We start from the raw sequence: 10,604 nt of genomic DNA on the forward strand, positions 1-10,604 counted from the left end.
CAGACAGGATCCCAGGGCTGTTAATGAAAAGATTATTTTAAAATAAAAATCACTGTTTAGTGGGTTTAGCTGGTTGTGGCCCCGGTATCAGATTTTAGTTGACGACTCATAATTAGTCACTGCAGAAGGATGGCTGAGTGGGAGGCAAAGGGTTACGAGGGAAGGCTGGAGAAAGGAAAGATACGTATCATTAAATAAAAATGTGACCACCCATGATTACAAGTGTTGTAGTCCTCCTTTTAACAAGCACACACCGTACTTTCATTAACCCGGGCCTGCCTGAATAGCAGCCTGTCTGGCCGAGCGGGCAGTGATTTTGTAAAAGCTGGCCCTAATGACAAAGACAGGCCACCTACCCTGAACTTTTCTCTATGACTTTATTCTTCAGCAGTGCTCAAGTGTAAATAAACTTGTTTACTCCCATCAGGATGGTAATGAGAACGAAGCCTTATTTGTTTCTCCACAATGACAAAGTAATTTGTGCGTGGCCCAAGCGGGGAAAGGGGGGCTGGGGGGCAGCTCTGCTCTGTGGTCCCTCCATAGGCAAAGTTGCTGCAGTCAGTGTTTTCCTTTGCTCTTCATTGTGTGCCACGGGTCAGCGAGGGAGAACTTCCCATCCTCAAGCTCACATGCAGGGCTGGGGAGGGAAAAGCAAAGAGAACAGAGCAATAAGTGAAGTGAGGAGTCAGACCAGCCTATCCGGGAGGGAGAGAGTGACTAAGTGAGAGGGAAGGGGAGTTACCTGGTCAGGCTTGTGAGTCACTATAGAAAATGTACAGAGAGGCACAACCTGGTGCTTGCTTGGGTTTTTTCCACTCAGACTGGTGTCTCTGAAGCGTTAATGAATCACAGCAACAGCGCAGGGAGGACGTATTGAAGGGGGAAGGGGAATTGAGGCAGGTCAGGCAGAGGGAGCAGCTGGCACTGCTGAGGGCCAGGAGCAAGGGGAGAGGCTGGAAGGGGCCAGGGCCTTTCCAGGAAAGATGAGAATGAACTGAGGGTGTACTCATGGGTGGCTGAAGCTGACTAAAGCTTGCTGTGACAGAAAGGGCCCCTTCTGGCTGCACTCACCCTCTGTGTGTCCCATGGCCTCTCCCTTCCGAGGGTTTGGGCAGCCGGGCAGGTGAGGACCTGACAGATGGAAATCAATCCCTTCATTTTTTTGGTATGGTTTGTTTTCAGCTGATCACACTGAACTGGAGAGAGAGCATGTATGGGAAAAGATTTGTTTCAAATCTTATAATTGGTTTAAGTGGTTTATAATGGATTTTTTAATTGTTGCTGGAACTAAAAGCAGAGATGGGGTAATGTGGTCCCAGCTCACTGTACCCTTAACAAGGCAGGCAGTGCAGATTCAGCTTGTGTTTGTTAATAAGGTTCTTTTTCAGAAAGTTACAAATAATAAGTTTAGAAAAATAATTCCGAAAAATGCAAACAACCACCAATCCTCCCCCCCCCCCCCAAAAAATGACATAACCAAACCAAAACAGAATTTAAGGAGAGGAGGAAAAAGGTAGACCAGACAAAATATCCCTTGGCAGGATCCTCAGGAACCCTTGTCATCAGCTCCAGGCTCCTCTTCCAGAGTTGGGAAGGCCAGTGTACCTAGAAACTGGAGAGGATTTTGCAGGAGACCCACCCTGTGGGAAGCAGGTACAGGAATGAGAGGTGGGGAAAATGGAGCCCAATTCACAGATGCAGCAGTGGCCAGAGCTGTGCAGTGATTCCCAAGTACAGATGGGTTAGCAGAGTTCAGGTGAGTCTGGAGCACAGCAGGTACCTGGAAGGTGCTGAGGCATTCGGTAGGGAATAGAAATGTAAAATCCCTTAGGGCCTAGCGTGTTACATTCCTGAGTTCCAGACAAGTCTGTGGTTTTACCCTGCCACAGCATCGGGGTGCAGCCTGCTCAGAGCAGTCCGGGAGCGCTCTGCACTCGCAGTCAGGAGCAGGAACTGGCCTAACTGCAGTGCCTGGAGTGGATAAACACCCCTGACACGGGTTTTTTAGAAGCACAAATAGTGTCTCCTAACAGAGCTTTGGAGGGGCCTCACATCCAAGGCAGCACCAGATTCCCAATTCCCCTCGCTGTGAGCTCTCGCCTGGCTTGTGCTCCTGTTGCACCTGAAACGTGTGGAGCCATTCCTTGTGGTGAATTCCCTCCATTTTGCCTGTGCAAATCAGGCCATTGAGCTTTCCAGAATGTATTCCCTGCCTGACTGCAGCTGTGGAAGTTCTGCTCAGCCTTCCATTGGTGTCGAGGTGACTCTGCAGAAGAGCTGTCCAGAAGGCCACGGGGACACGGCGACCTCACTGCCTCATCCTGCGTGCACCGGGCACAGCGACACTCACAGCCGCGACTCCCGGGCACAACAGAAACAGTTAATCTGGGTAATAACACTTCGCTCCTCTGTAGCACCTTCCTCAAGCACCTCGAAGTGCTTTTCAAACATGAACGCGTTAAAGCTTTGCCGCCCTCCTGATGGAAGTGAAAAGGAAGGCAAAACACAGCTCAGCGATGCTACACAAGCTGGAAAACTCTCCAAATTGTTTCCATGGGGACTGAAGCGCAGCACTCTCCGCGAACAGCGGCGGGATCAGCCCACCCCTCCGAAATGCCAAGGGAGCAGGAGCACAGCCTTGACTGCTGGGAGGTGGAAACCATCTGAGGAAGGGCGTGAGCAAGTCTGGATGTGGAAAGACCTCCCTTCGAAAAAATAGATTTGTATAACTCTCTGGTGAAAGATGTCTAAAAACCAAATCACTGGATCCTCCTGAGCAAGCACCTGATCCAACTCCTCTGGGAAATGAGGGTTTGCATGAAGCTCCTTAATCTGTAGGAACCAGAAATCCCAGGTGAGGCTGCGGAGCTGTAAAACCTTCCTGGCGCTGCACAACATCCCCAGTGACCTCGTTTTCCCAACTCACCCCAGCCAGCACAACACAACGCCCTTCCCAACACCGCCTCTGCTCTCACTCAGAAATGACAAGTGTCACCTGTGAAACCTCTGGCACTACCTCACACGTTTGTCCCAGGGCTTTTACCCTATGCCTGTCTCGTTTTGGTGTTGTCTAGCACGGAAAACCTGACAGAACCCCAAACACAGGGAAATACAGGAAGCACATTCCCTGCACAAGCCACCTCTGCTGCATAACTAAGGATGCAGATGCCCTCAGGCTGTAGAGGAACTGCATCAATGCCCCAAAATCACAGTATCTTTGTGCCTCTTTCCTGTCTGCTTATCCTCACACCTGCTGTTCACAGGGCTGAATTTCTGGGTTTCCAGTTCTGCACTCTCCGATCACAGAGCTGGAGCTTTCAACTGAGAGCTGATGATGTGTCCAGGGCACAGGAATGTTGAGAGCTTTGGTGTTATAAAAGATCTCAGAGCAGGAACCAGATCATTGTTTTGGTTCTGAATGTACCAAAAAAGTGCTGCTTCAGAGGTGCTGGCAAAGGTGAGGTAAGGACCTGGTGACTTTTCTCTCTGAGACAGACTTAATAAAGGGCAAAATGGAGGAAAAAAATAACGTTTGGACTGGAACACTGAACCCTGAAAAGACAAAATAACTGCATGTATTTGTTCCTCTGAATGACAGGAATTCATCACTCTTGACATGGCTAAATGTTACTTCCTAATTCAGATTTGTTTCATCCAGTGAATTGGAATAATTAAAATGGTGGATCCAGCCTGGCTCACAGGCTCTCCAATACCAAACCAGAGCTAAATCTGACAAGCACCAGCAGGCAAATGAAAAGGCCAGAGAGATTATTAAAAATCAGTGTAACACCATAATAAGCACTGAGATAAATGAAAATAGCACAGTACAATTTAATGGTGGGGGTCTGTTATAAATTATTGAGTTATTTGTATTTTGGGATTGATTGCCACAATAACTGCCTTGCAGATGTTCCTGTTGTTAACCCTCAAGGCCTGCAGCAGGACAAATGGCTCAGACTATCATTTATAAAAATTACTCCTTTCAAGGCTTTTTGAGCTTGTGATTAAATATTGTCCTAAATGAGGATGGGTTAATGGTCAGTATGACTGGAATAAGAAATTAAACTTGTCCCCCTTAGCTGACTGTCAAAATGGGCAAGGGCATGGGAGGAGGAGAGTTAAGATTTGTCCTGCCAATCCAATTGCTTGAAGTTTAGACAAGTCTGAGATAAAACTGGGATAAATTTGAAAAGGCCTGTCCCACCACTGCTTTATAGAACACTGAAAATTGTTGCATAGCTTGAGAAATGCATTTGTTTGTGCATGAAGAACCTTAAAATGTATCTCCTATTCTCCTATGTGGAAACAGCCAGTGTGTTCCCAACCAGTATGACACAGAGAGTGGAACGGGGTGTGGAAAATTTGGGGAAGATGTAGTGTCAACACACAGGCTGGAAACTCCCATTTTGAAGGTTTAACCCAAGCTACCAAGGCTAAGAGGAGACGAGAGACCAGCCTGGCTCCTGTGAGCTGCCCTTACCAGGCTCTCCTGTCCCTGTGCCGCTGCCCCAGCTGAGGCAGGACCACCACCTCAGAGCTACCACCCTTTCCCAAGAGTACTGGGGCTTTTAACCTTAAATAACAATTACAGCTGATGGTCAGACCCAGCCAAAAGGTTGTGGGGACACAGGAAAACAGGATGATCCAGCTGAAGTCAGAGGTGGTGCATCTGTGTGAGCAGATCTGCCACTTCTCCCTGCACAGACGCCCGGCTGACAGACAGCAGAAGAGCAGCGCTGTTGCTGAGGCTCCTCTGAATATTTTGGGACTGATTAAATTCTGAGTGCAAATGCTCTCAGCAGTTTCCTTGCAAACAACCTGCTGTTAAAAAATGTGATCAACAGCCTCTCAGGTGTGTTTTCCAGAATCTAAAATAACCCAGATGCGGTGCTGCCCTTCACCACCCCCCAAACTGGGGCAGCTAAAACATGGGTGGGAGGACAGCAGGAGGAGGCTGGAGGCCAAAACAGTGTAGAAGGCTGAAAAGGGGTGAGAGGATGAAAAACAGCTGAAATAGGGTGCCAGGCTAAGGGTTGCAGGCAGAAAAAAAAGACAGCAAAAGGAAAATAGGACGGCAGTCCCAGAAGGGAAGGGGAGGGAGGTTCAAAATGATGGGAGGTTCAAAAAGGGGTGTAAGAGGAGTGTCCAGCTGTAAAAGGGGGTGTCCAGCCAAAAATGAGGCTGTCAGGCCAAAAAGAGGAGTGGGAGTTTAGGAAGAAAAGAGGTTGGAGGCTGAATAATGGGATGGGATGCCAGAAAGGGAGGGGGGCCAAAGATGGGTGGGAGGCCAAAAACCGGTGGGAGGCCTGGAGGCAGTGGGAGATTGCAAAAGATTTGGACACCAAGAGGGGTTTGGGTTCCAAGGACAGTGAATGGGAGACCCAAAAGTGGGGGAGGCTGGGAGGAGTGAGGGTGGGCGGTTGAAGAAGACCAGAAGACCAAGAAGAAGTGGGAGGGGAACAGAGGTGTCCCCTGAGAAGGCTCCAAGTGCCATCTTATGCCAATGGCTCCTGTGCTGCAGCAAGGAATAGCTGTCATCCACGCTGAAACTGGGGGACATAAATCAGAAAAAAAAAAAAAAAAAAAAAAGAGAAAAAAAAAAAAAAAAACCTCAAATGGTGTAAGAATGAATCTCAACTCCCACCTCCAGCATCCAAAACCAGTGAAGGACAGCATCACATTAGATCAGGACCCAGCAACAGCCACGAGGCTGCTCAGCCCCGGTGACATCAAACAAAACCGGAGAGGGGCTGGCGGGAGAGGTGCTTCTGATGGCATTTATGGGCCTCTCGGCTATCGCGAGGAACAATCTCCTCGTAAAAGCCCAGCGAAACCCTGCAGCAACACCCTGCGATAACCACATGAAAGGCCGGCTCCTGGCCGCTGGCCTTTTGTCGGGAGCTGCCGGGGCCGCGTGGAATGTCGCACGCAGCAGCCAAGCAGCCCAGGTTGTGTCCTCGCTCCTCCCCGGGCTGCTCCTGCAGAAAACAGGGTATTTAAGCAGGCGGAACAAAGCTATTTATATCCTAAAGTGTTCTTTTACGCTTGGGAGCTGAGACTGTAGCCTCGGCATCAAAGATAACTTCATAATAGCCTTTTAGTGGAAATAACCCTTATTTACAAGAAAGTTCTGTCACTAGGCTGAGATATAAAACAGGAGCAGTAGATATTACTCATAATGCACTGGAAGAGTTTGTTCCATACATGGCCTTTTCATAAGCTTCTAAAAGCAGCAATTTCAGGTTAGAAATCATGGAGAAAATCTTGCACCCATTGAAGAAGCACAAGCAATTTCCTTACCTGTGTTTTGAAGCACATCTTAGCTTATGAAAGCCCAGCAGATTTTTTGATCTAATTTATTTTTTATATTTTTTTCATTTAGATTACTGTCTGTAGAGCTGGACAATGCAAGAATGTTGGTGCCTTTTCTGCTCCTTGATAATTTAACTGTACCATTCCTATGCCTAAGAACACTGAGGACAACTACAGGTTCTTTCAAGTTCTTAAAAATAAAATAAAATAACCCACCAAAAAAAAAAAAAAAAAAAAAAAAAGCAGCAAAACCAAATGGCCTTTATCCCCCGCCCCAAATTAGTGATATTAATTCTCTACATACTCCTCATGGCTTTTCTAAAGTGACCAAAACTGAGGCAGTTAAATTACCTTGTGTGGTTCCTTCAAGAAGGGAAATGCTGTTCAGAGAAAAGAAGTATAAATACCATAGATGGAGTAAGTTCATCACCATCATTTTATCTCTGTGGTATTACCCATCTTTGTTCCTTCCCTCTTTCTTTGCATTCAAGTACAAGAGCAGAGTTTTGTATTAAAAAACAAAACAAAACAAAACAAAACAAAACAAAACAAAACAAAAACAGATTAGTTCTCATTTAATTAGCACAGGAATGAACCCAGAAGACAGGGAATGCCAATGGTTATGTAGCAGATATTCCACATAGTAGATGCCTCACAGGTCCAACCAAACGTGCCACATAATACATCTTTTTTTAAGTATCTAAGGCATGTATTTTTATTATTTTTGCACTACTGCGGCCAGGTTCTCAAGTTAAGAAAACAAGGAAATACTAAAATCTGTGTGCTTTGGTTGGAGAGTGTTTGCAACCTCAGACAAGGAGCAGAAGTTATGTAAAGGGCCGGCACAAAGTTCTCCTGGGTAAAACGCACCATCTAGAGGTGGCCACCGCTTCTGCAAGTGCTCCTCAACAAACGCAGGCAGAAGTGGCTAAACCTCTCACCGAGACGGAAAGTCACCTTGATAGAGGCAACAAAGTGCCTTAATCACTGCCTCTGCACTCTGTGAAATGAGTATTTCCGAGGGAGTTCCTAAACAAGGGCCCTTCTGCACCAGGTCAAATAAGGCTCCTGTTTTCAAAGGCCTTTCAAAAGGAGAACCAGGTCACTGCTCGTGCCTCGAACATCTGAAGGTCACAGGAGGAAGGGCTTTGTCCGGGGGCTGTGGCAGGTAGGGATGCACAAATGACTCTGCCGACACGCTCTTGCTATTTCGAGTTACAGCTCTGCAAAGATTTATCCAAAGGGGTGCAAATAGGATGGGATGGCGTATAGGGAACCGATCTTCCTGAAAGAAAGAATAAATCCATAAACTGTGAAACTCCCAGTGAAGTCAGAATGGTGTAGGTGCTGCAGGGATTGTGGGAATGGCAAAGCATTCCCCTGGACTGGAAGCACAGTGGAGCCTCAGTTCCAGCCCATGGAGAATCATTCCCTGCCTCAGTTTTTAGCCAGTTTTTGCGGGTCTCCAGGCTTTGTAGAGCCCCAGAAAAGGGAGCAGAGAGCTGAAGTCCCCCTTTTCCTGGTACTGGGGATATATCTGATACTCATTTAACAGGAAATGGCTGGTGTTTGCTTTATTTTCTCTGTTATAAAGCAGGCCAAAAGGTGAGGATGGGAAATACTGCACTTCACACTCCCTCCCACCCACCACAGGGGAATATTCCTCCACTGATCTAATTGCAGGAACTGTCTGTAAACATAAACCTGTTTTGAAACTCCCATATAAATAGCAATCACAGCATCTTGCACCATTTTAATGAACCCTGTTTTCTTCACGTCAAATCCATCTCGGGAGCGTCGGAATCAGAACATTTCCCCAATGACAGCTCCATCCTTTAAACTCTGCAGATGAGGGAGCACGCGGAACAAGCTGTGCTGAGGCAGGATTAAGAGTTACCAGGGTGACACTTTGTAGTTTGGAGGATGCTGACAAGGAGCCTCGCAAAAGCACAAGACCTTCACTGGAGCTGAAGCGACACAGAGACCAAATTTGCCTCAGCTGTCACTGAAGTGGCAAAGATTGTAAATTCCCCCTCCCCAGTCTTTGATTCTATTACCTGTGGATTACAGCTGAATTCCTAGGGGCAGGATGTGGCCTCTGGCAGCAGGGATTTACCTTAGAAGGAGGGATGCTCCACACCTCCACCTTGGAACTGCTGAAGGTCTTCACTTTCCCTTCTATCAAGGTCTCCAACATGTTTCTTCCCACAGAGAAGGAGAAATAACTGTGGCAGCAAAAGCCTTTAGCAGTTTTTCATTTGCCCACCAATGGTTGACTATGTCAAGTTTCTTTTTCTGCAGGTGCAAATGAATTAATGTGTCTACATATTTGCACCAATCAGGCAATTCTCGATGGTCCACGGAGTGCTGGAAGCCAGTTGCAAAACTTGAAGATCTGTCTCAGAAATTACTTGCCCAAACTTTGCCCCTTTAAGCATTCCCTGCCCTAGCCCACAAATTCCTTGCTCAATTGCAGATCCACCATATGTATACAGCCAATGGAGAGGTTGATCCCCCAGCCTTGAAAGCTGTCCCACATCTAGACAGATTTACTTGAGGTGTTTTTTTCAAGAAACCAGAGATTTTTCATAAAAGCAGAGATTCAAATTCTACTGTTTTTAATGACAAAATAATAAAAAATTATGAATACAGCAAGAAAGCAGTCAAATTGTCAGTAAGAGATGACAAGGGGCTGAGAGTTGGACATTTGGCTGGACACCCACAGTGGACCCCTGGGAGCTCGTTTAGTCCGGCTCTGGCCGGTGCAGCGGCGCCGCTCTGCGTGGACGTCAGTGTCACTCGGGGTTTTTAGGACAGCAGTGACATCAGAGGGAGAAAAAGCCTCCAATAAACCACAGGAAGGTAGCTCTTCCCAGAAGCATAGTGGTTTCCCTCATAAAAGAACAGCAGGTGTTAGAGTGTCACCGAGGGACTTGACTTCGACCACAAAGCCAAGAAAACTCAAGTGCCTTTAGTAAATCTCGGCTTCTCAGTGACCTCTGAGGGAGCAAATCTGCCAAGGCTAAATTGGCTGACTTTTAGGCCAAAGCCAACGATTTATCTGTGTTGGTTAGGCTCAAATCCTGGAGGCTTTATTGAGATTAGAAGAAAACATGCTCAGCAGAGAGCAAAGCGGCAGCCAAAATTTGGCCTTTCTGAGGGCAGGGAGGTGCAGTTCTGTGGGAAGGCTTTCGGAATGGTGACACAGAGCAGTGAAGGAGCTGCGGTGCCCAGAGCAGGTCAGTGTGGTACATCTGTGCCCTGATCCCAGCTCTGTGGGGCTTGTGCCAAATTCCAGTCCTTTCCACACGAGAGCTTTGGTTGGGAGCAAGGTGGGAGCTGTGCTGCCTTATGTGAAGCAGCAAATCTCTGCAAAACTCCCAGTGCTGCAGCAGTGGGTGAAATAGAAATGTGTGTGTGTCAGAGAGGGAGAGAAGAATGCCTGGGGAGATGAGAAAGGCTGAAATGAGTCACTCCTTGTCTTTTTTGTCTAATTTGGTAGATAATACAGGGTGTGATGCTTCACTGCCTCCTCGCTGAGTTCCAGGCAGTCAATGAAAGGATCCAGCTGGATCCAGCCCTTATATGGTGCAAAATGAGGCCGGGAGAAGCGGGCACAGGGACGCGCAGGCTGCAGGCGCCTCGGCCCTGAGGTGAGATGTTCTTCTGCCAGGCAAAGGTTTATGGTCGTGACACAAAGTCAAAATTGGAGGTGCTCCACTTAAGAAGTAGTGTTATGAAGCGGTATTTGACGCTTGATATAAACATAAGCCCAGCCACGGTGCAGTAACAGCAGCAGGTGATGGCGAACAGGGTAAATGCAGAAACCCCTCATGGGGAGCAGAGCACCCGGGGCTGTGCTGGGAGCGCAGGATGAGCCCCAACAGTGCGGTGCCAGCCGGGAGGAGGACGAGAATGCCAAGGAAAGGGGATCAGGAGAGCAGTGCTGGGAGCTCCCTAAGCAGGGCTGGACTCCTGACTAAACAGGGCTTGGCTCACTGAGCTCGACTTTGCTTCCCGAGCTCGGCTTTGCTTCTTTCGAAGGGCTTTGCTCTCCGAACGGGGCTTTGCCCCTCGAGGGCTTTGTCTCCTTAAGCCGGGCTCTGCTCCTTAAGCCGGGCTCTGCTGCCTGAGGGGGCTCAGATTCCCGCGCAGGAATTCGGCGGGAGCCGCCGGGAGCCCAGCAGGGGGCGCCGCGGCGCAGCGGGGCGGGGGCGGGGCCGAGGGGCGGGCCCGAGGGCGGGGCCGGCCTCAAGGGGCGGGGCCTGTCCCGGTGCCGCGCGCACCCCGCA

The 10,604-nt window shown here is 48.3% G+C and overlaps 1 long non-coding RNA gene across 1 annotated transcript; it reads right to left on the reverse strand.

Annotated features, from left to right (window-relative positions):
- Positions 1-402: 402 nt before the first annotated feature.
- Positions 403-10,488, reverse strand: LOC128794939 (uncharacterized). The gene is made up of 3 exons (XR_008433322.1): positions 8,429-10,488; positions 1,072-1,196; positions 403-637 (listed from the first exon to the last, which is right to left on the reverse strand). It is a non-coding gene; the product is annotated as an uncharacterized LOC128794939 (long non-coding RNA).
- Between the last annotated feature and the right edge of the window lie 116 nt (positions 10,489-10,604).

Source organism: Vidua chalybeata, chromosome 13 (genome assembly GCF_026979565.1).
Source record: "Vidua chalybeata isolate OUT-0048 chromosome 13, bVidCha1 merged haplotype, whole genome shotgun sequence".
In the NCBI taxonomy this organism is placed as follows: domain Eukaryota; kingdom Metazoa; phylum Chordata; class Aves; order Passeriformes; family Viduidae; genus Vidua; species Vidua chalybeata.